Source organism: Delphinapterus leucas, chromosome 11, assembly GCF_059928025.1.
Source record: "Delphinapterus leucas isolate spDelLeu-1000000601 "Yukka" chromosome 11, BTC_Dleu_Yukka2, whole genome shotgun sequence".
NCBI classification, from domain to species: Eukaryota; Metazoa; Chordata; class Mammalia; order Artiodactyla; family Monodontidae; genus Delphinapterus; species Delphinapterus leucas.
The window spans coordinates 29,616,827-29,641,995 of NC_143139.1; positions in this window are offsets into that span (position 1 = coordinate 29,616,827).

Here is a 25,169-nt window from a genome sequence, read left to right on the forward strand (position 1 = left end):
CTGTAAACCCTGTAAGAGTGCTTCGGGAAAAAATATGAGTCTGCTCTGTGTAAAGCAGGTGCTTCATTGGCCGCTGTTGGGGTCCGCCTGACCAGCTCTAGAGCTAAAGGGAATCTCAACGTGAAAAGTTGCCTCCAGGTTAGGTCCCTAGTAGCCACACAGAAACGGAGGCAGGCAGCTCTTTCCATGACTTCTTAGTTGCTTATATGTTTACTTTCAAGGAAGTACTCTTTTCAGGACTCCTAAGCCTCTCGGGTATGCATCACTTTCCCTCCGAGTTCACTGAGTACCTCCAGACCCCGGTGCGCCGGCTGTGTAACTTCGAGGCCCATTGGTTGATCCCTCGGAGGCCCTCTGTGCGTGCCGAGTAATGGGCAACACACTGTACGTTCCTTGAGCAGCGCTACATTTCCAGAGTCCTCGAACAGCCTCAGGACAACACTTCTGGTGAGTCCGACTTTGCCATGGCCCTTGTGTGAGCTGCCATGAGAAAACACTGTGCTTTGCATACTTCGAGGAACTCGTGGCTGAAGTCACTCTATTCGAGGAGGAAGTCAGCATCTTACCATGCAGTGTCGCTAACGGCACACCCAGCATGAACAGAGGCCTGGAAGTAAGGCCCTGATTTTCCGAGCAGAAACGGAGGCGTGCAGCAGTTTCCAGGAGGCGGTGGCCTCGGCTCTGGGTCCCTTCAACGGTAGCAGAGTCTTCTGGACACCTAGGAGGCTGGCGTGGGCACCCTGCACCCGGCAGGAACACTGAGTGTCGCCAGGCCCACCTGGGTCTGCTAAGCAACATCCAGGCCCGTAGCTCTTTAGAGCCCCTCTGTGTACGCGGAGCGTAGGGAAACGCACTGCACTCTCTTTGGGAGCAGCTTAATTTCCTCAGCACTCACACACGTTCACGAACACCGTTCTGCCACATCCCACACGGCGTCGAAGTCTTTCGCATTACCCTAGGCTGAGCTGAACTCTGAGAAACCCTCGGTTTCGCATTCCCCCTAGGACCTCCTGCCTGAAGTCACCGTGCCTCCCAGAGATAGTCGGCTTGCGTTCTTACTGCAATTTAAGTCCCGTTCTTCCTGTGGCACTGCAGGCTTTTGAATAGCGCCAGGCCCAGAGGAGCAGCTGCGGCGTTCCTTGGTTGGGGCAGTGCGCTTGATGCAGAACACCCCACTTGGAGAAGTTGATTCGGGGAAGGAAACACAAGGTAAGCTGTGTCTCTTTGGGCTTGTGAGAAAGCACAGGGGTGTATGCTGAGTGTGCCCATGGAAACGGGGGCCTGCTGGAGCTAGCCTTGCTTTCCCATTTTGAAGGCTGCATTCACGCTGCCTTGAAGACACCTTACACTCCTTGCCTTTGGCAGGCCTGTAAACCCTGTAAGAGTGCTTCGGGAAAAAATATGAGTCCGCTCTGTGTAAAGCAGGTGCTTCATTGGCCGCTGTTGGGGTCCGCCTGACCAGCTCTAGAGCTAAAGGGAATCTCAACGTGAAAAGTTGCCTCCAGGTTAGGTCCCTAGTAGCCACACAGAAACGGAGGCAGGCAGCTCTTTCCATGACTTCTTAGTTGCTTATATGTTTACTTTCAAGGAAGTACTCTTTTCAGGACTCCTAAGCCTCTCGGGTATGCATCACTTTCCCTCCGAGTTCACTGAGTACCTCCAGACCCCGGTGCGCAGGCTGTGTAACTTCGAGGCCCATTGGTTGATCCCTCGGAGGCCCTCTGTGCGTGCCGAGTGATGGGCAACACACTGTACGTTCCTTGAGCAGCGCTACATTTCCAGAGTCCTCGAACAGCCTCAGGACAACACTTCTGGTGAGTCCGACTTTGCCATGGCCCTTGTGTGAGCTGCCATGAGAAAACACTGTGCTTTGCATACTTCGAGGAACTCGTGGCTGAAGTCACTCTATTCGAGGAGGAAGTCAGCATCTTACCATGCAGTGTCGCTAACGGCACACCCAGCATGAACAGAGGCCTGGAAGTAAGGCCCTGATTTTCCGAGCAGAAACGGAGGCGTGCAGCAGTTTCCAGGAGGCGGTGGCCTCGGCTCTGGGTACCTTCAACGGTAGCAGAGTCTTCTGGACACCTAGGAGGCTGGCGTGGGCACCCTGCTCCCGGCAGGAACACTGAGCGTCGCCAGGCCCACCTGGGTTTGCTAAGCAACATCCAGGCCCGTAGCTCTTTAGAGCCCCTCTGTGTACGCGGAGCGTAGGGAAACGCACTGCACTCTCTTTGGCAGCAGCTTAATTTCCTCAGCACTCATACACGTTCACGAATACCGTTCTAGCACATCCCACACGGCGTCGAAGTCTTTCGCATTACCCTAGGCTGAGCTGAACTCTGCGAAACCCTCGGCTTCGCATTCCCCCTAGGACCTCCTGCCTGAAGTCACCGTGCCTCCCAGAAATAGTCGGCTTGCGTTCTTACTGCAATTTAAGTCCCGTCCTTCCTGTGGCACTGCCGGCTTTTGAATAGCGACAGGCCCAGAGGAGCAGCTGCATCGTACCTTGGTTGGAGCAGTTCGCTTGACGCAGTACACCCCACTTGGAGAAGTTGATTCGGGGAAGGAAACACAGGGTAAGCTGTGTCTCTTTGGGCTTGTGAGAAACCACAGGGGTGTATGCTGAGTGTGCCCATGGAAACGGGGGCCTGCTGAAGCTAGTCTTGCTTTCCCATTTTGAAGGCTGCATTGACGCTGCCTTGAAGACACCTGACACTCCCTGATCTTGACAGGCCTGTAAACCCTGTAAGAGTGCTTCGGGAAAAAATATGAGTCTGCTCTTTGTAAAGCAGGTGCTTCATTGGCCGCTGTTGGGGTCCGCCTAACCAGCTCTAGAGCTAAGGGAATCTCAACGTGAAAAGTTGCCTCCAGGTTAGGCACTTAGTAGCCGTGCAGAAAGGGAGGAAGGCCGCAGTTTCCATGAGTTGTTAATCGCTTATATGTTTACTTTCAAGGAAGTACTCTTTTCAGGACTCCTAAGCCTCTCGGGTATGCATCACTTTCCCTCCGAGTTCACTGAGTACCTCCAGACCCCTGTGGGCCGGCTGTGCAACTTCGAGGCCCATTCGTTGATCCCTCGGAGACCCTCTGTGCGTGCCGAGTGATGGGCAACACACTGTACGTTCCTTGAGGAGAGCTACATTTCCAGAGTCCTCGAACAGCTTCAGGACAACACTTCTGGTGAGTCCGACTTTGCCATGGCCCTTGTGTGAGCTGCCATGAGAAAACACTGTGCTTTGCATACTTCGAGGAACTCGTGGCTGAAGTCACGCTGCTCGAGGAGGAAGTCAGCATCTTACCATGCAGTGTCGCTAACGGCACACCCAGCATGAACAGAGGCCTGGAAATAAGGCCCTGATTTTCCGTGCAGAAGGGGAGGAGTGCAGCTGTTTCCAGTGGGCGGTGGCTTCGGCTCTGGGTACCTTCAACGGCAGGAGAGTCTTCTGGACACCTAGGAGGCTGGCGTGGCCACCCTGCTCCTGGCAGGAACACTGAGTGTCGCCAGGCCCACCTGGGTCTGCTAAGCAACATCCAGGCCCGTAGCTCTTTAGAGCCCCTCTGTGTACGCGGAGCGTAGGGAAACGAACTGCATTCTCTTTGGCAGCAGCTTAATTTCCTTAGCACTCATGCACGTTCACGAATACCGTTCTGGCACATCCCACGCGGCGTCGAAGTCTTTCGCATTACCCTAGGCTGAGCTGAACTCTGAGAAACCCTCGGCTTCGCATTCCCCCTAGGACCTCCTGCCTGAAGTCACCGTGCCTCCCAGAGATAGTCGGCTTGCGTTCTTACTGCAATTTAAGTCCCGTTCTTCCTGTGGCACTGCAGGCTTTTGAATAGCGCCAGGCCCAGAGGAGCAGCTGCGGCGTTCCTTGGTTGGGGCAGTGCGCTTGATGCAGAACACCCCACTTGGAGAAGTTGATTCGGGGAAGGAAACACAGGGTAAGCTGTGTCTCTTTGGGCTTGTGAGAAAGCACAGGGGTGTATGCTGAGTGTGCCCATGGACACGGGGGCCTGCTGGAGCTAGCCTTGCTTTCCCATTTTGAAGGCTGCATTCACGCTGCCTTGAACACACCTTACAATCCTTGCCCTTGGCAGGCCTGTAAACCCTGTAAGAGTGCTTCGGGAAAAAATATGAGTCTGCTCTGTGTAAAGCAGGTGCTTCATTGGCCGCTGTTGGGGTCCGCCTGACCAGCTCTAGAGCTAAAGGGAATCTCAACGTGAAAAGTTGCCTCCAGGTTAGGTCCCTAGTAGCCATACAGAAACGGAGGCAGGCAGCTCTTTCCATGACTTCTTAGTCGCTTTTATGTTTACTTTCAAGGAAGTACTCTTTTCAGGACTCCTAAGCCTCTCGGGTATGCATCACTTTCCCTCCGAGTTCACTGAGTACCTCCAGACCCCGGTGCGCCGGCTGTGCAACTTCGAGGCCCATTGGTTGATCCCTCGGAGGCCCTCTGTGCGTGCCGAGTGATGGGCAACACACTGTACGTTCCTTGAGCAGCGCTACATTTACAGAGTCCTCGAACAGCCTCAGGACAACACTTCTTGTGAGTCCGACTTTGCCATGGCCCTTGTTTGAGCTGCCATGAGAAAACACTATTCTTTGCATACTTCGAGGAACTCGTGGCTGAAGTCACTCTATTCGAGGAGGAAGTCAGCATCTTACCATGCAGTGTCGCTAACGGCACACCCAGCATGAACACAAGCCTGGAAGTAAGGCCCTGATTTTCCGAGCAGAAACGGAGGCGTGCAGCAGTTTCCAGGAGGCGGTGGCCTCGGCTCTGGGTACCTTCAACGGTAGCAGAGTCTTCTGGACACCTAGGAGGCTGGCGTGGGCACCCTGCTCCCGGCAGGAACACTGAGTGTCGCCAGGCCCACCTGGGTCTGCTAAGCAACATCCAGGCCCGTAGCTCTTTAGAGCCCCTCTGTGTACGCGGAGCGTAGGGAAACGCACTGCACTCTCTTTGGGAGCAGCTTAATTTCCTCAGCACTCATACACGTTAACGAATACCGTTCTGGCACATCCCACACGGCGTCGAAGTCTTTCGCATTACCCTAGGCTGAGCTGAACTCTGAGAAACCCTCGGCTTCGCATTCCCCCTAGGACCTCCTGCCTGAAGTCACCGTGCCTCCCAGAAATAGTCGGCTTGCGTTCTTACTGCAATTTAGGTCCCGTCCTTCCTGTGGCACTGCAGGCTTTTGAATAGCGACAGGCCCAGAGGAGCAGCTGCAGCGTACCTTGGTTGGGGCAGTTCGCTTGACGCAGTACCCCCCACTTCGAGAAGTTGATTCGGGGAAGGAAACACAGGGTAAGCTGTGTCTCTTTGGGCTTGTGAGAAACCACAGGGGTGTATGCTGAGTGTGCCCATGGAAACGGGGGCCTGCTGAAGCTAGTCTTGCTTTCCCATTTTGAAGGCTGCATTGACGCTGCCTTGAAGACACCTGACACTCCCTGATCTTGACAGGTCTGTAAACCCTGTAAGAGTGCTTCGGGAAAAAATATGAGTCTGCTCTGTGTAAAGCAGGTGCTTCATTGGCCGCGGTTGGGGTCCGCCTGATCAGCTCTAGAGCTAAAGGGAATCTCAACGTGAAAAGTTGCCTCCAGGTTAGGTCCCTAGTAGCCATACAGAAACGGAGGCAGGCAGCTCTTTCCATGACTCCTTAGTCGCTTATATGTTTACTTTCAAGGAAGTACTCTTTTCAGGACTCCTAAGCCTCTCGGGTATGCATCACTTTCCCTCCGAGTTCACTGAGTACCTCCAGACCCCGGTGCACCGGCTGTGCAACTTCGAGGCCCATTGGTTGATCCCTCGGAGGCCCTCTGTGCGTGCCGAGTGCTGGGCAACAAACTGTACGTTCCTTGAGCAGCGCTACATTTCCAGAGTCCTCGAACAGCCTCAGGACAAAGTTCTGGTGAGTCCGACTTTGCCATGGCCCTTTTTTGAGCTGCCATGAGAAAACACTGTGCTTTGCATACTTCGAGGAACTCGTGGCTGAAGTCACTCTATTCGAGGAGGAAGTCAGCATCTTACCATGCAGTGTCGCTAACGGCACACCCAGCATGAACACAGGCCTGGAAGTAAGGCCCTGATTTTCCGAGCAGAAACGGAGGCGTGCAGCAGTTTCCAGGAGGCGGTGGCCTCGGCTCTGGGTACCTTCAACGGCAGGAGAGTCTTCTGGACACCTAGGAGGCTGGCGTGGGCACCCTGCTCCCGGCAGGAACACTGAGTGTCGCCAGGCCCACCTGGGTCTGCTAAGAAACATCCAGGCCCGTAGCTCTTTAGAGCCCCTCTGTGTACGCGGAGCGTAGGGAAACGCACTGCACTCTCTTTGGGAGCAGCTTAATTTCCTCAGCACTCACACACGTTCACGAACACAGTTCTGGAACATCCCACACGGCGTCGAAGTCTTTCGCATTGCCCTAGGCTGAGCTGAACTCTGAGAAACCCTCGGCTTCGCATTCCCCCAGGATCTCCTGCCTGAAGTCACTGTGCCTCCCAGAGATAGTCGGCTTGCGTTCTTACTGCAATTTAAGTCCCGTTCTTCCTGTGGCACTGCAGGCTTTTGAATAGTGCCAGGCCCAGAGGAGTAGCTGCGGCGTTCCTTGGTTGGGGCAGTTCGCTTGATGCAGAACACCCCATTTGGAGAAGTTGATTCGGGGAAGGAAACACAGGGTAAGCTGTGTCTCTTTGGGCTTGTGAGAAAGCACAGGGGTGTATGCTGAGTGTGCCCATGGACACGGGGGCCTGCTGGAGCTAGCCTTGCTTTCCCATTTTGAAGGCTGCATTCACGCTGCCTTGAAGACACCTGACACTCCCTGATCTTGACAGGCCTGTAAACCCTGTAAGAGTGCTTCGGGAAAAAATATGAGTCTGCTCTTTGTAAAGCAGGTGCTTCATTGGCCGCTGTTGGGGTCCGCCTGACCAGCTCTAGAGCTAAAGGGAATCTCAACGTGAAAAGTTGCCTCCAGGTTAGGTCCCTAGTAGCCATACAGAAACGGAGGCAGGCAGCTCTTTCCATGACTTCTTAGTCGCTTTTATGTTTACTTTCAAGGAAGTACTCTTTTCAGGACTCCTAAGCCTCTCGGGTATGCATCACTTTCCCTCCGAGTTCACTGAGTACCTCCAGACGCCGGTGCGCCGGCTGTGCAACTTCGAGGCCCATTGGTTGATCCCTCGGAGGCCCTCTGTGCGTGCCGAGTGATGGGCAACACACTGTACGTTCCTTGAGCAGCGCTACATTTACAGAGTCCTCGAACAGCCTCAGGACAACACTTCTTGTGAGTCCGACTTTGCCATGGCCCTTGTTTGAGCTGCCATGAGAAAACACTGTGCTTTGCATACTTCGAGGAACTCGTGGCTGAAGTCACTCTATTCGAGGAGGAAGTCAGCATCTTACCATGCAGTGTCGCTAACGGCACACCCAGCATGAACACAAGCCTGGAAGTAAGGCCCTGATTTTCCGAGCAGAAACGGAGGCGTGCAGCAGTTTCCAGGAGGCGGTGGCCTCGGCTCTGGGTACCTTCAACGGTAGCAGAGTCTTCTGGACACCTAGGAGGCTGGCGTGGGCACCCTGCTCCCGGCAGGAACACTGAGTGTCGCCAGGCCCACCTGGGTTTGCTAAGCAACATCCAGGCCCGTAGCTCTTTAGAGCCCCTCTGTGTACGCGGAGCGTAGGGAAACGCACTGCACTCTCTTTGGGAGCAGCTTAATTTCCTCAGCACTCATACACGTTAACGAATACCGTTCTGGCACATCCCACACGGCGTCGAAGTCTTTCGCATTACCCTAGGCTGAGCTGAACTCTGAGAAACCCTCGGCTTCGCATTCCCCCTAGGACCTCCTGCCTGAAGTCACCGTGCCTCCCAGAGATAGTCGGCTTGCGTTCTTACTGCAATTTAAATCCCGTTCTTCCTGTGGCACTGCAGGCTTTTGAATAGCGCCAGGCCCAGAGGAGCAGCTGCGGCGTTCCTTGGTTGGGGCAGTGCGCTTGATGCAGAACACCCCACTTGGAGAAGTTGATTCGGGGAAGGAAACACAGGGTAAGCTGTGTCTCTTTGGGCTTGTGAGAAAGCACAGGGGTGTATGCTGAATGTGCCCATGGAAACGGGGGCCTGCTGGAGCTAGCCTTGCTTTCCCATTTTGAAGGCTGCATTGACGCTGCCTTGAAGACACCTGACACTCCCTGATCTTGACAGGTCTGTAAACCCTGTAAGAGTGCTTCGGGAAAAAATATGAGTCTGCTCTGTGTAAAGCAGGTGCTTCATTGGCCGCGGTTGGGGTCCGCCTGACCAGCTCTAGAGCTAAAGGGAATCTCAACGTGAACAGTTGCCTCCAGGTTAGGTCCCTAGTAGCCATACAGAAACGGAGGCAGGCAGCTCTTTCCATGACTTCTTAGTCGCTTATATGTTTACTTTCAAGGAAGTACTCTTTTCAGGACTCCTAAGCCTCTCGGGTATGCATCACTTTCCCTCCGAGTTCACTGAGTACCTCCAGACCCCGGTGCGCCGGCTGTGCAACTTCGAGGCCCATTGGTTGATCCCTCGGAGGCCCTCTGTGCGTGCCGAGTGCTGGGCAACACACTGTACGTTCCTTGAGCAGCGCTACATTTCCAGAGTCCTCGAACAGCCTCAGGACAACACTTCTGGTGAGTCCGACTTTGCCATGGCCCTTGTGTGAGCTGCCATGAGAAAACACTGTGCTTTGCATACTTCGAGGAACTCGTGGCTGAAGTCACTCTATTCGAGGAGGAAGTCAGCATCTTACCATGCAGTGTCGCTAACGGCACACCCAGCATGAACACAAGCCTGGAAGTAAGGCCCTGATTTTCCGAGCAGAACCGGAGGCGTGCAGCAGTTTCCAGGAGGCGGTGGCCTCGGCTCTGGGTACCTTCAACGGTAGCAGAGTCTTCTGGACACCTAGGAGGCTGGCGTGGGCACCCTGCTCCCGGCAGGAACACTGAGTGTCGCCAGGCCCACCTGGGTCTGCTAAGCAACATCCAGGCCCGTAGCTCTTTAGAGCCCCTCTGTATACGCGGAGCGTAGGGAAACGCACTGCACTCTCTTTGGGAGCAGCTTAATTTCCTCAGCACTCACACACGTTCACGAACACCGTTCTGGCACATCCCACACGGCGTCGAAGTCTTTCGCATTGCCCTAGGCTGAGCTGAATTCTGAGAAACCCTCGGCTTCGCATTCCACCTAGGACCTCCTGCCTGAAGTCACCGTGCCTCCCAGAGATAGTCGGCTTGCGTTCTTACTGCAATTTAAGTCCCGTTCTTCCTGTGGCACTGCAGGCTTTTGAATAGCGCCAGGCCCAGAGGAGCAGCTGCGGCGTTCCTTGGTTGGGGCAGTTCGCTTAATGCAGAACACCCCACTTCGAGAAGTTGATTCGGGGAAGGAAACACAGGGTAAGCTGTGTCTCTTTGGGCTTGTGAGAAAGCACAGGGGTGTATGCTGAGTGTGCCCATGGAAACGGGGGCCTGCTGGAGCTAGCCTTGCTTTCCCATTTTGAAGGCTGCATTGACGCTGCTTTGAAGACTCCTTACACTCCTTGCCTTTGGCAGGCCTGTAAACCCTGTAAGAGTGCTTCGGGAAAAAATATGAGTCTGCTCTGTGTAAAGCAGGTGCTTCATTGGCCGCTGTTGGGGTCCGCCTGACCAGCTCTAGAGCTAAAGGGAATCTCAACGTGAAAAGTTGCCTCCAGGTTAGGTCCCTAGTAGCCACACAGAAACGGAGGCAGGCAGCTCTTTCCATGACTTCTTAGTTGCTTATATGTTTACTTTCAAGGAAGTACTCTTTTCAGGACTCCTAAGCCTCTCGGGTATGCATCACTTTCCCTCCGAGTTCACTGAGTACCTCCAGACCCCGGTGCGCCGGCTGTGTAACTTCGAGGCCCATTGGTTGATCCCTCGGAGGCCCTCTGTGCGTGCCGAGTAATGGGCAACACACTGTACGTTCCTTGAGCAGCGCTACATTTCCAGAGTCCTCGAACAGCCTCAGGACAACACTTCTGGTGAGTCCGACTTTGCCATGGCCCTTGTGTGAGCTGCCATGAGAAAACACTGTGCTTTGCATACTTCGAGGAACTCGTGGCTGAAGTCACTCTATTCGAGGAGGAAGTCAGCATCTTACCATGCAGTGTCGCTAACGGCACACCCAGCATGAACAGAGGCCTGGAAGTAAGGCCCTGATTTTCCGAGCAGAAACGGAGGCGTGCAGCAGTTTCCAGGAGGCGGTGGCCTCGGCTCTGGGTCCCTTCAACGGTAGCAGAGTCTTCTGGACACCTAGGAGGCTGGCGTGGGCACCCTGCACCCGGCAGGAACACTGAGTGTCGCCAGGCCCACCTGGGTCTGCTAAGCAACATCCAGGCCCGTAGCTCTTTAGAGCCCCTCTGTGTACGCGGAGCGTAGGGAAACGCACTGCACTCTCTTTGGGAGCAGCTTAATTTCCTCAGCACTCACACACGTTCACGAACACCGTTCTGCCACATCCCACACGGCGTCGAAGTCTTTCGCATTACCCTAGGCTGAGCTGAACTCTGAGAAACCCTCGGTTTCGCATTCCCCCTAGGACCTCCTGCCTGAAGTCACCGTGCCTCCCAGAGATAGTCGGCTTGCGTTCTTACTGCAATTTAAGTCCCGTTCTTCCTGTGGCACTGCAGGCTTTTGAATAGCGCCAGGCCCAGAGGAGCAGCTGCGGCGTTCCTTGGTTGGGGCAGTGCGCTTGATGCAGAACACCCCACTTGGAGAAGTTGATTCGGGGAAGGAAACACAAGGTAAGCTGTGTCTCTTTGGGCTTGTGAGAAAGCACAGGGGTGTATGCTGAGTGTGCCCATGGAAACGGGGGCCTGCTGGAGCTAGCCTTGCTTTCCCATTTTGAAGGCTGCATTCACGCTGCCTTGAAGACACCTTACACTCCTTGCCTTTGGCAGGCCTGTAAACCCTGTAAGAGTGCTTCGGGAAAAAATATGAGTCCGCTCTGTGTAAAGCAGGTGCTTCATTGGCCGCTGTTGGGGTCCGCCTGACCAGCTCTAGAGCTAAAGGGAATCTCAACGTGAAAAGTTGCCTCCAGGTTAGGTCCCTAGTAGCCACACAGAAACGGAGGCAGGCAGCTCTTTCCATGACTTCTTAGTTGCTTATATGTTTACTTTCAAGGAAGTACTCTTTTCAGGACTCCTAAGCCTCTCGGGTATGCATCACTTTCCCTCCGAGTTCACTGAGTACCTCCAGACCCCGGTGCGCAGGCTGTGTAACTTCGAGGCCCATTGGTTGATCCCTCGGAGGCCCTCTGTGCGTGCCGAGTGATGGGCAACACACTGTACGTTCCTTGAGCAGCGCTACATTTCCAGAGTCCTCGAACAGCCTCAGGACAACACTTCTGGTGAGTCCGACTTTGCCATGGCCCTTGTGTGAGCTGCCATGAGAAAACACTGTGCTTTGCATACTTCGAGGAACTCGTGGCTGAAGTCACTCTATTCGAGGAGGAAGTCAGCATCTTACCATGCAGTGTCGCTAACGGCACACCCAGCATGAACAGAGGCCTGGAAGTAAGGCCCTGATTTTCCGAGCAGAAACGGAGGCGTGCAGCAGTTTCCAGGAGGCGGTGGCCTCGGCTCTGGGTACCTTCAACGGTAGCAGAGTCTTCTGGACACCTAGGAGGCTGGCGTGGGCACCCTGCTCCCGGCAGGAACACTGAGCGTCGCCAGGCCCACCTGGGTTTGCTAAGCAACATCCAGGCCCGTAGCTCTTTAGAGCCCCTCTGTGTACGCGGAGCGTAGGGAAACGCACTGCACTCTCTTTGGCAGCAGCTTAATTTCCTCAGCACTCATACACGTTCACGAATACCGTTCTAGCACATCCCACACGGCGTCGAAGTCTTTCGCATTACCCTAGGCTGAGCTGAACTCTGCGAAACCCTCGGCTTCGCATTCCCCCTAGGACCTCCTGCCTGAAGTCACCGTGCCTCCCAGAAATAGTCGGCTTGCGTTCTTACTGCAATTTAAGTCCCGTCCTTCCTGTGGCACTGCCGGCTTTTGAATAGCGACAGGCCCAGAGGAGCAGCTGCATCGTACCTTGGTTGGAGCAGTTCGCTTGACGCAGTACACCCCACTTGGAGAAGTTGATTCGGGGAAGGAAACACAGGGTAAGCTGTGTCTCTTTGGGCTTGTGAGAAACCACAGGGGTGTATGCTGAGTGTGCCCATGGAAACGGGGGCCTGCTGAAGCTAGTCTTGCTTTCCCATTTTGAAGGCTGCATTGACGCTGCCTTGAAGACACCTGACACTCCCTGATCTTGACAGGCCTGTAAACCCTGTAAGAGTGCTTCGGGAAAAAATATGAGTCTGCTCTTTGTAAAGCAGGTGCTTCATTGGCCGCTGTTGGGGTCCGCCTAACCAGCTCTAGAGCTAAGGGAATCTCAACGTGAAAAGTTGCCTCCAGGTTAGGCACTTAGTAGCCGTGCAGAAAGGGAGGAAGGCCGCAGTTTCCATGAGTTGTTAATCGCTTATATGTTTACTTTCAAGGAAGTACTCTTTTCAGGACTCCTAAGCCTCTCGGGTATGCATCACTTTCCCTCCGAGTTCACTGAGTACCTCCAGACCCCTGTGGGCCGGCTGTGCAACTTCGAGGCCCATTCGTTGATCCCTCGGAGACCCTCTGTGCGTGCCGAGTGATGGGCAACACACTGTACGTTCCTTGAGGAGAGCTACATTTCCAGAGTCCTCGAACAGCTTCAGGACAACACTTCTGGTGAGTCCGACTTTGCCATGGCCCTTGTGTGAGCTGCCATGAGAAAACACTGTGCTTTGCATACTTCGAGGAACTCGTGGCTGAAGTCACGCTGCTCGAGGAGGAAGTCAGCATCTTACCATGCAGTGTCGCTAACGGCACACCCAGCATGAACAGAGGCCTGGAAATAAGGCCCTGATTTTCCGTGCAGAAGGGGAGGAGTGCAGCTGTTTCCAGTGGGCGGTGGCTTCGGCTCTGGGTACCTTCAACGGCAGGAGAGTCTTCTGGACACCTAGGAGGCTGGCGTGGCCACCCTGCTCCTGGCAGGAACACTGAGTGTCGCCAGGCCCACCTGGGTCTGCTAAGCAACATCCAGGCCCGTAGCTCTTTAGAGCCCCTCTGTGTACGCGGAGCGTAGGGAAACGAACTGCATTCTCTTTGGCAGCAGCTTAATTTCCTTAGCACTCATGCACGTTCACGAATACCGTTCTGGCACATCCCACGCGGCGTCGAAGTCTTTCGCATTACCCTAGGCTGAGCTGAACTCTGAGAAACCCTCGGCTTCGCATTCCCCCTAGGACCTCCTGCCTGAAGTCACCGTGCCTCCCAGAGATAGTCGGCTTGCGTTCTTACTGCAATTTAAGTCCCGTTCTTCCTGTGGCACTGCAGGCTTTTGAATAGCGCCAGGCCCAGAGGAGCAGCTGCGGCGTTCCTTGGTTGGGGCAGTGCGCTTGATGCAGAACACCCCACTTGGAGAAGTTGATTCGGGGAAGGAAACACAGGGTAAGCTGTGTCTCTTTGGGCTTGTGAGAAAGCACAGGGGTGTATGCTGAGTGTGCCCATGGACACGGGGGCCTGCTGGAGCTAGCCTTGCTTTCCCATTTTGAAGGCTGCATTCACGCTGCCTTGAACACACCTTACAATCCTTGCCCTTGGCAGGCCTGTAAACCCTGTAAGAGTGCTTCGGGAAAAAATATGAGTCTGCTCTGTGTAAAGCAGGTGCTTCATTGGCCGCTGTTGGGGTCCGCCTGACCAGCTCTAGAGCTAAAGGGAATCTCAACGTGAAAAGTTGCCTCCAGGTTAGGTCCCTAGTAGCCATACAGAAACGGAGGCAGGCAGCTCTTTCCATGACTTCTTAGTCGCTTTTATGTTTACTTTCAAGGAAGTACTCTTTTCAGGACTCCTAAGCCTCTCGGGTATGCATCACTTTCCCTCCGAGTTCACTGAGTACCTCCAGACCCCGGTGCGCCGGCTGTGCAACTTCGAGGCCCATTGGTTGATCCCTCGGAGGCCCTCTGTGCGTGCCGAGTGATGGGCAACACACTGTACGTTCCTTGAGCAGCGCTACATTTACAGAGTCCTCGAACAGCCTCAGGACAACACTTCTTGTGAGTCCGACTTTGCCATGGCCCTTGTTTGAGCTGCCATGAGAAAACACTATTCTTTGCATACTTCGAGGAACTCGTGGCTGAAGTCACTCTATTCGAGGAGGAAGTCAGCATCTTACCATGCAGTGTCGCTAACGGCACACCCAGCATGAACACAAGCCTGGAAGTAAGGCCCTGATTTTCCGAGCAGAAACGGAGGCGTGCAGCAGTTTCCAGGAGGCGGTGGCCTCGGCTCTGGGTACCTTCAACGGTAGCAGAGTCTTCTGGACACCTAGGAGGCTGGCGTGGGCACCCTGCTCCCGGCAGGAACACTGAGTGTCGCCAGGCCCACCTGGGTCTGCTAAGCAACATCCAGGCCCGTAGCTCTTTAGAGCCCCTCTGTGTACGCGGAGCGTAGGGAAACGCACTGCACTCTCTTTGGGAGCAGCTTAATTTCCTCAGCACTCATACACGTTAACGAATACCGTTCTGGCACATCCCACACGGCGTCGAAGTCTTTCGCATTACCCTAGGCTGAGCTGAACTCTGAGAAACCCTCGGCTTCGCATTCCCCCTAGGACCTCCTGCCTGAAGTCACCGTGCCTCCCAGAAATAGTCGGCTTGCGTTCTTACTGCAATTTAGGTCCCGTCCTTCCTGTGGCACTGCAGGCTTTTGAATAGCGACAGGCCCAGAGGAGCAGCTGCAGCGTACCTTGGTTGGGGCAGTTCGCTTGACGCAGTACCCCCCACTTCGAGAAGTTGATTCGGGGAAGGAAACACAGGGTAAGCTGTGTCTCTTTGGGCTTGTGAGAAACCACAGGGGTGTATGCTGAGTGTGCCCATGGAAACGGGGGCCTGCTGAAGCTAGTCTTGCTTTCCCATTTTGAAGGCTGCATTGACGCTGCCTTGAAGACACCTGACACTCCCTGATCTTGACAGGTCTGTAAACCCTGTAAGAGTGCTTCGGGAAAAAATATGAGTCTGCTCTGTGTAAAGCAGGTGCTTCATTGGCCGCGGTTGGGGTCCGCCTGATCAGCTCTAGAGCTAAAGGGAATCTCAACGTGAAAAGTTGCCTCCAGGTTAGGTCCCTAGTAGCCATACAGAAACGGAGGCAGGCAGCTCTTTCCATGACTCCTTAGTCGCTTATATGTTTACTTTCAAGGAAGTACTCTTTTCAGGACTCCTAAGCCTCTCGGGTATGCATCACTTTCCCTCCGAGTTCACTGAGTACCTCCAGACCCCGGTGCACCGGCTGTGCAACTTCGAGGCCCATTGGTTGATCCCTCGGAGGCCCTCTGTGCGTGCCGAGTGCTGGGCAACAAACTGTACGTTCCTTGAGCAGCGCTACATTTCCAGAGTCCTCGAACAGCCTCAGGACAAAGTTCTGGTGAGTCCGACTTTGCCATGGCCCTTTTTTGAGCTGCCATGAGAAAACACTGTGCTTTGCATACTTCGAGGAACTCGTGGCTGAAGTCACTCTATTCGAGGAGGAAGTCAGCATCTTACCATGCAGTGTCGCTAACGGCACACCCAGCATGAACACAGGCCTGGAAGTAAGGCCCTGATTTTCCGAGCAGAAACGGAGGCGTGCAGCAGTTTCCAGGAGGCGGTGGCCTCGGCTCTGGGTACCTTCAACGGCAGGAGAGTCTTCTGGACACCTAGGAGGCTGGCGTGGGCACCCTGCTCCCGGCAGGAACACTGAGTGTCGCCAGGCCCACCTGGGTCTGCTAAGAAACATCCAGGCCCGTAGCTCTTTAGAGCCCCTCTGTGTACGCGGAGCGTAGGGAAACGCACTGCACTCTCTTTGGGAGCAGCTTAATTTCCTCAGCACTCACACACGTTCACGAACACAGTTCTGGAACATCCCACACGGCGTCGAAGTCTTTCGCATTGCCCTAGGCTGAGCTGAACTCTGAGAAACCCTCGGCTTCGCATTCCCCCAGGACCTCCTGCCTGAAGTCACTGTGCCTCCCAGAGATAGTCGGCTTGCGTTCTTACTGCAATTTAAGTCCCGTTCTTCCTGTGGCACTGCAGGTTTTTGAATAGTGCCAGGCCCAGAGGAGTAGCTGCGGCGTTCCTTGGTTGGGGCAGTTCGCTTGATGCAGAACACCCCATTTGGAGAAGTTGATTCGGGGAAGGAAACACAGGGTAAGCTGTGTCTCTTTGGGCTTGTGAGAAAGCACAGGGGTGTATGCTGAGTGTGCCCATGGAAACGGGGGCCTGCTGGAGCTAGCCTTGCTTTCCCATTTTGAAGGCTGCATTCACGCTGCCTTGAAGACACCTGACACTCCCTGATCTTGACAGGCCTGTAAACCCTGTAAGAGTGCTTCGGGAAAAAATATGAGTCTGCTCTTTGTAAAGCAGGTGCTTCATTGGCCGCTGTTGGGGTCCGCCTAACCAGCTCTAGAGCTAAGGGAATCTCAACGTGAAAAGTTGCCTCCAGGTTAGGCACTTAGTAGCCGTGCAGAAAGGGAGGAAGGCCGCAGTTTCCATGAGTTCTTAATCGCTTATATGTTTACTTTCAAGGAAGTACTCTTTTCAGGACTCCTAAGCCTCTCGGGTATGCATCACTTTCCCTCCGAGTTCACTGAGTACCTCCAGACCCCTGTGGGCCGGCTGTGCAACTTCGAGGCCCATTCGTTGATCCCTCGGAGACCCTCTGTGCGTGCCGAGTGATGGGTAACACACTGTACGTTCCTTGAGGAGAGCTACATTTCCAGAGTCCTCGAACAGCTTCAGGACAACACTTCTGGTGAGTCCGACTTTGCCATGGCCCTTGTTTGAGCTGCCATTAGAAAACACTGTGCTTGGCATACTTCGAGGAACTCGTGGCTGAAGTCACGCTGCTCGAGGAGGAAGTCAACATCTTACCATGCAGTGTCGCTAACGGCACACCCAGCATGAACACAGGCCTGGAAGTAAGGCCCTGATTTTCCGAGCAGAAACGAAGGCGTGCAGCAGTTTCCAGGAGGCGGTGGCCTCGGCTCTGGGTACCTTCAACGGTAGCAGAGTCTTCTGGACACCTAGGAGGCTGGCGTGGGCACCCTGCTCCCGGCAGGAACACTGAGTGTCGCCAGGCCCACCTGGGTCTGCTAAGCAACATCCAGGCCCGTAGCTCTTTAGAGCCCCTCTGTGTACGCGGAGCGAGGGAAACGCGCTCCCCTCTCTTTGGGAGCAGCTTAATTTCCTCAGCACTCACACACGTTCACGAACACCGTTCTGGCACATCCCACACGGCGTCGAAGACTTTCGCATTGCTCTAGGCTGAGCTGAACTCTGAGAAACCCTCGGCTTCGCATTCCCCCTAGGACCTCCTGCCTGAAGTCACCGTGCCTCCCAGAGATAGTCGGCTTGCGTTCTTACTGCAATTTAAGTCCCGTTCTTCCTGTGGCACTGCAGGCTTTTGAATAGCGCCAGGCCCAGAGGAGCAGCTGCGGCGTTCCTTGGTTGGGGCAGTGCGCTTGATGCAGAACACCCCACTTCGAGAAGTTGATTCGGGGAAGGAAACACAGGGTAAGCTGTGTCTCTTTGGGCTTGTGAGAAAGCACAGGGGTGTATGCTGAGTGTGCCCATGGAAACGGGGGCCTGCTGGAGCTAGCCTTGCTTTCCCATTTTGAAGGCTGCATTCACGCTGCCTTGAAGACACCTTACACTCCTTGCCCTTGGCAGGCCTGTAAATCCTGTAAGAGTGCTTCGGGAAAAAATATGAGTCTGCTCTGTGTAAAGCAGGTGCTTCATTGGCCGCTGTTGGGGTCCGCCTGACCAGCTCTAGAGCTAAAGGGAATCTCAACGTGAAAAGTTGCCTCCAGGTTAGGTCCCTAGTAGCCATACAGAAACGGAGGCAGGCAGCTCTTTCCATGATTTCTTAGTCGCTTTTATGTTTACGTTCAAGGAAGTACTCTTTTCAGGACTCCTAAGCCTCTCGGGTATGCATCACTTTCCCTCCGAGTTCACTGAGTACCTCCAGACCCCGGTGCGCCGGCTGTGTAACTTCGAGGCCCATTGGTTGATCCGTCGGAGGCCCTCTGTGCGTGCCGAGTAATGGGCAACACACTGTACGTTCCTTGAGCAGCGCTACATTTCCAGAGTCCTCGAACAGCCTCAGGACAACACTTCTGGTGAGTCCGACTTTGCCATGGCCCTTGTGTGAGCTGCCATGAGAAAACACTGTGCTTTGCATACTTCGAGGAACTCGTGGCTGAAGTCACTCTATTCGAGGAGGAAGTCAACATCTTACCATGCAGTGTCGCTAACGGCACACCCAGCATGAACACAAGCCTGGAAGTAATGCCCTGAATTTCCGAGCAGAAACGGAGGCGTGCAGCAGTTTCCAGGAGGCGGTGGCCTCGGCTCTGGGTACCTTCAACGGTAGCAGAGTCTTCTGGACACCTAGGAGGCTGGCGTGGGCACCCTGCTCCCGGCAGGAACACTGAGTGTCGCCAGGCCCACCTGGGTCTCCTAAGCAACATCCAGGCCCGTAGCTCTTTAGAGCCCCTCTGTGTACGCGGAGCGTAGGGAAACGCGCTGCACTCTCTTTGGGAGCAGCTTAATTTCCTCAGCACTCACACACGTTCACGAACACCGTTCTGGCACATCCCACACGGCTTGAAGTCTTTCGCATTGCCCTAGGCTGAGCTGAACTCTGAGAAACCCTCGGCTTCGCATTCCCCCTAGGACCTCCTGCCTGAAGTCACCGTGCCTCCCAGAGATAGTCGGCTTGCGTTCTTACTGCAATTTAAGTCCCGTTCTTCCTGTGTCACTGCAGGCTTTTGAATAGCGCCAGGCCCAGAGGAGCAGCTGCGGCGTTCCTTGGTTGGGGCAGTGCGCTTGATGCAGAACACCCCACTTGGAGAAGTTGATTCGGGGAAGGAAACACAGGGTAAGCTGTGTCTCTTTGGGCTTGTGAGAAAGCACAGGGGTGTATGCTGAGTGTGCCCATGGAAACGGGGGCCTGCTGGAGCTAGCCTTGCTTTCCCATTTTGAAGGCTGCATTCACGCTGCCTTGAAGACACCTTACACTCCTTGCCCTTGGCAGGCCTGTAAACCCTGTAAGAGTGCTTCGGGAAAAAATATGAGTCTGCTCTGTGTAAAGCAGGTGCTTCATTGGCCGCTGTTGGGGTCCGCCTGACCAGCTCTAGAGCTAAAGGGAATCTCAACGTGAAAAGTTGCCTCCAGGTTAGGTCCCTAGTAGCCACACAGAAACGGAGGCAGGCAGCTCTTTCCATGACTTCTTAGTCGCTTATATGTTTACTTTCAAGGAAGTACTCTTTTCAGGACTCCTAAGCCTCTCGGGTATGCATCACTTTCCCTCCGAGTTCACTGAGTACCTCCAGACCCCGGTGCGCGGGCTGTGCAACTTCGAGGCCCATTGGTTGATCCCTCGGAGGCCCTCTGTGCGTGCCGAGTGATGGGCAACACACTGTACGTTCCTTGAGCAGCGCTACATTTCCAGAGTCCTCGAACAGCCTCAGGACAACACTTCTGGTGAGTCCGACTTTGCCATGGCCCTTGTGTGAGCTGCCATGAGAAAACACTGTGCTTTGCATACTTCGAGGAACTCGTGGCTGAAGTCACTCTATTCGAGGAGGAAGTCAGCATCTTACCATGCAGTGTCGCTAACGGCACACCCAGCATGAACACAGGCCTGGAAGTAAGGCCCTGATTTTCCGAGCAGAAACGGAGGCGTGCAGCAGTTTCCAGGAGGCGGTGGCCTCGGCTCTGGGTACCTTCAACGGTAGCAGAGTCTTCTGGACACCTAGGAGGCTGGCGTGGGCACCCTGCTCCCGGCAGGAACACTGAGTGTCGCCAGGCCCACCTGGGTCTGCTAAGCAACATCCAGGCCCGTAGCTCTTTAGAGCCCCTCTGTGTACGCGGAGCGTAGGGAAACGCACTGCACTCTCTTTGGCAGCAGCTTAATTTCCTCAGCACTCACACACGTTCACGAACACCGTTCTGGCACATCCCACAGGGCGTCGAAGTCTTTCGCATTGCCCTAGGCTGAGCTGAACTCTGAGAAACCCTCGGCTTCGCATTCCACCTAGGACCTCCTGCCTGAAGTCACCGTGCCTCCCAGAGATAGTCGGCTTGCGTTCTTACTGCAATTTAAGTCCCGTCCTTCCTGTGGCACTGCAGGCTTTTGAATAGCGACAGGCCCAGAGGAGCAGCTGCAGCGTACCTTGGTTGTGGCAGTTCGCTTGACGCAGTACACCACACTTCGAGAAGTTGATTCGGGGAAGGAAACACAGGGTAAGCTGTGTCTCTTTGGGCTTGTGAGAAACCACAGGGGTGTATGCTGAGTGTGCCCATGGAAACGCGGGCCTGCTGAAGCTAGTCTTGCTTTCCCATTTTGAAGGCTGCATTGACGCTGCCTTGAAGACACCTGACACTCCCAGATCTTGACAGGTCTGTAAACCCTGTAAGAGTGCTTCGGGAAAAAATATGAGTCTGCTCTGTGTAAAGCAGGTACTTCATTGGCCGCGGTTGGGGTCCGCCTGACCAGCTCTAGAGCTAAAGGGAATCTCAACGTGAACAGTTGCCTCCAGGTTAGGTCCCTAGTAGCCATACAGAAACGGAGGCAGGCAGCTCTTTCCATGACTTCTTAGTCGCTTATATGTTTACTTTCAAGGAAGTACTCTTTTCAGGACTCCTAAGCCTCTCGGGTATGCATCACTTTCCCTCCGAGTTCACTGAGTACCTCCAGACCTCGGTGCGCCGGCTGTGCAACTTCGAGGCTCATTGGTTGATCCCTCGGAGGCCCTCTGTGCGTGCCGAGTGCTGGGCAACACACTGTACGTTCCTTGAGCAGCGCTACATTTCCAGAGTCCTCGAACAGCCTCAGGACAACACTTCTGGTGAGTCCGACTTTGCCAATGCCCTTGTGTGAGCTGCCATGAGAAAACACTGTGCTTTGCATACTTCGAGGAACTCGTGGCTGAAGTCACTCTATTCGAGGAGGAAGTCAGCATCTTACCATGCAGTGTCGCTAACGGCACACCCAGCATGAACACAAGCCTGGAAGTAAGGCCCTGATTTTCCGAGCAGAAACGGAGGCGTGCAGCAGTTTCCAGGAGGCGGTGGCCTCGGCTCTGGGTACCTTCAACGGTAGCAGAGTCTTCTGGACACCTAGGAGGCTGGCGTGGGCACCCTGCTCCCGGCAGGAACACTGAGTGTCGCCAGGCCCACCTGGGTCTGCTAAGCAACATCCAGGCCCGTAGCTCTTTAGAGCCCCTCTGTGTATGCGGAGCGTAGGGAAACGCACTGCACTCTCTTTGGCAGCAGCTTAATTTCCTCAGCACTCACACACGTTCACGAACACCGTTCTGGCACATCCCACACGGCGTCGAAGTCTTTCGCATTGCCCTAGGCTGAGCTGAACTCTGAGAAACCCTCGGCTTCGCATTCCCACTAGGACCTCCTGCCTGAAGTCACCGTGCCTCCCAGAGATAGTCGGCTTGCGTTCTTACTGCAATTTAAGTCCCGTTCTTCCTGTGGCACTGCAGGCTTTTGAATAGCGACAGGCCCAGAGGAGCAGCTGCAGCGTACCTTGGTTGGGGCAGTTCGCTTGACGCAGTACACCCCACTTCGAGAAGTTGATTCGGGGAAGGAAACACAGGGTAAGCTGTGTCTCTTTGGGCTTGTGAGAAACCACAGGGGTGTATGCTGAGTGTGCCCATGGAAACGGGGGCCTGCTGGACCTAGCCTTGCTTTCCCATTTTGAAGGCTGCATTCACGCTGCCTTGAAGACACCTTACACTCCTTGCCCTTGGCAGGCGTGTAAACCCTGTAAGAGTGCTTCGGGAAAAAATATGAGTCTGCTCTGTGTAAAGCAGGTGCTTCATTGGCCGCTGTTGGGGTCCGCCTGACCAGCTCTAGAGCTAAAGGGAATCTCAACGTGAAAAGTTGCCTCCAGGTTAGGTCCCTAGTAGCCATACAGAAACGGAGGCAGGCAGCTCTTTCCATGACTTCTTAGTCGCTTATATGTTTACTTTCAAGGAAGTACTCTTTTCAGGACTCCTAAGCCTCTCGGGTATGCATCACTTTCCCTCCGAGTTCACTGAGTACCTACAGACCCCGGTGCACAGGCTGTGCAACTTCGAGGCCCATTGGTTGATCCCTCGGAGGCCCTCTGTGCGTGCCGAGTGATGGGCAACACACTGTACGTTCCTTGAGCAGCGCTACATTTCCAGAGTCCTCGAACAGCCTCAGGACAACACTTCTGGTGAGTCCGACTTTGCCATGGCCCTTGTGTGAGCTGCCATGAGAAAACACTGTGCTTGGCATACTTCGAGGAACTCGTGGCTGAAGTCACGCTGCTCGAGGAGGAAGTCAGCATCTTACCATGCAGTGTCGCTAACGGCACACCCAGCATGAACAGAGGCCTGGAAATAAGGCCCTGATTTTCCGTGCAGAAGGGGAGGAGTGCAGCTGTTTCCAGTGGGCGGTGGCCTCGGCTCTGGGTACCTTCAACGGCAGGAGAGTCTTCTGGACACCTAGGAGGCTGGCGTGGCCACCCTGCTCCCGGCAGGAACACTGAGTGTCGCCAGGCCCACCTGGGTCTGCTAAGCAACATCCAGGCCCTTAGCTCTTGAGAGCCCCTCTGTGTACGCGGAGCGTAGGGAAACGCACTGCACTCTCTTTGGGAGTAGCTTAATTTCCTCAGCACTCGCACACATTCTCGAACACCGTTCTGGCACGTCCCACACGGCGTCGAAGTCTTTCGCATTGCCCTAGGCTGAGCTGAACTCTGAGAAACCCTCGGCTTCGCATTCCCCCTAGGACCTCCTGCCTGAAGTCACCGTGCCTCCCAGAGATAGTCGGCTTGCGTTCTTACTGCAATTTAAGTCCCGTTCTTCCTGTGGCACTGCAGGCTTTTGAATAGCGCCAGGCCCAGAGGAGCAGCTGCGGCGTTCCTTGGTTGGGGCAGTGCGCTTGATGCAGAACACCCCACTTGGAGAAGTTGATTCGGGGAAGCAAACACAGGGTAAGCTGTGTCTCTTTGGGCTTGTGAGAAAGCACAGGGGTGTATGCTGAGTGTGCCCATGGAAACGGGGGCCTGCTGGACCTAGCCTTGCTTTCCCATTTTGAAGGCTGCATTCACGCTGCCTTGAAGACACCTTACACTCCTTGCCCTTGGCAGGCGTGTAAACCCTGTAAGAGTGCTTCGGGAAAAAATATGAGTCTGCTCTGTGTAAAGCAGGTGCTTCATTGGCCGCTGTTGGGGTCCGCCTGACCAGCTCTAGAGCTAAAGGGAATCTCAACGTGAAAAGTTGCCTCCAGGTTAGGTCCCTAGTAGCCATACAGAAACGGAGGCAGGCAGCTCTTTCCATGACTTCTTAGTCGCTTATATGTTTACTTTCAAGGAAGTACTCTTTTCAGGACTCCTAAGCCTCTCGGGTATGCATCACTTTCCCTCCGAGTTCACTGAGTACCTACAGACCCCGGTGCACAGGCTGTGCAACTTCGAGGCCCATTGGTTGATCCCTCGGAGGCCCTCTGTGCGTGCCGAGTGATGGGCAACACACTGTACGTTCCTTGAGCAGCGCTACATTTCCAGAGTCCTCGAACAGCCTCAGGACAACAGTTCTGGTGAGTCCGACTTTGCCATGGCCCTTGTGTGAGCTGCCATGAGAAAACACTGTGCTTGGCATACTTCGAGGAACTCGTGGCTGAAGTCACGCTGCTCGAGGAGGAAGTCAGCATCTTACCATGCAGTGTCGCTAACGGCACACCCAGCATGAACAGAGGCCTGGAAATAAGGCCCTGATTTTCCGTGCAGAAGGGGAGGAGTGCAGCTGTTTCCAGTGGGCGGTGGCCTCGGCTCTGGGTACCTTCAACGGCAGGAGAGTCTTCTGGACACCTAGGAGGCTGGCGTGGCCACCCTGCTCCCGGCAGGAACACTGAGTGTCGCCAGGCCCACCTGGGTCTGCTAAGCAACATCCAGGCCCTTAGCTCTTGAGAGCCCCTCTGTGTACGCGGAGCGTAGGGAAACGCACTGCACTCTCTTTGGGAGTAGCTTAATTTCCTCAGCACTCGCACACATTCTCGAACACCGTTCTGGCACGTCCCACACGGCGTCGAAGTCTTTCGCATTGCCCTAGGCTGAGCTGAACTCTGAGAAACCCTCGGCTTCGCATTCCCCCTAGGACCTCCTGCCTGAAGTCACCGTGCCTCCCAGAGATAGTCGGCTTGCGTTCTTACTGCAATTTAAGTCCCGTTCTTCCTGTGGCACTGCAGGCTTTTGAATAGCGCCAGGCCCAGAGGAGCAGCTGCGGCGTTCCTTGGTTGGGGCAGTGCGCTTGATGCAGAACACCCCACTTGGAGAAGTTGATTCGGGGAAGGAAACACAGGGTAAGCTGTGTCTCTTTGGGCTTGTGAGAAAGCACAGGGGTGTATGCTGAGTGTGCCCATGGAAACGGGGGCCTGCTGGAGCTAGCCTTGCTTTCCCATTTTGAAGGCTGCATTCACGCTGCCTTGAAGACACCTTACACTCCTTGCCCTTGGCAGGCCTGTAAACCCTGTAAGAGTGCTTCGGGAAAAAATATGAGTCTGCTCTGTGTAAAGCAGGTGCTTCATTGGCCGCGGTTGGGGTCCGCCTGACCAGCTCTAGAGCTAAAGGGAATCTCAACGTGAAAAGTTGCCTCCAGGTTAGGTCCCTAGTAGCCATACAGAAACGGAGGCAGGCAGCTCTTTCCATGACTTCTTAGTCGCTTATATGTTTACTTTCAAGGAAGTACTCTTTTCAGGACTCCTAAGCCTCTCGGGTATGCATCACTTTCCCTCCGAGTTCACTGAGTACCTCCAGACCCCGGTGCGCCGGCTGTGCAACTTCGAGGCCCATTGGTTGATCCCTCGGAGGCCCTCTGTGCGTGCCGAGTGATGGGCAACACACTGTACGTTCCTTGAGCAGCGCTACATTTCCAGAGTCCTCGAACAGCCTCAGGACAACACTTCTGGTGAGTCCGACTTTGCCATGGCCCTTGTGTGAGCTGCCATGAGAAAACACTGTGCTTTGCATACTTCGAGGAACTCGTGGCTGAAGTCACTCTATTCGAGGAGGAAGTCAGCATCTTACCATGCA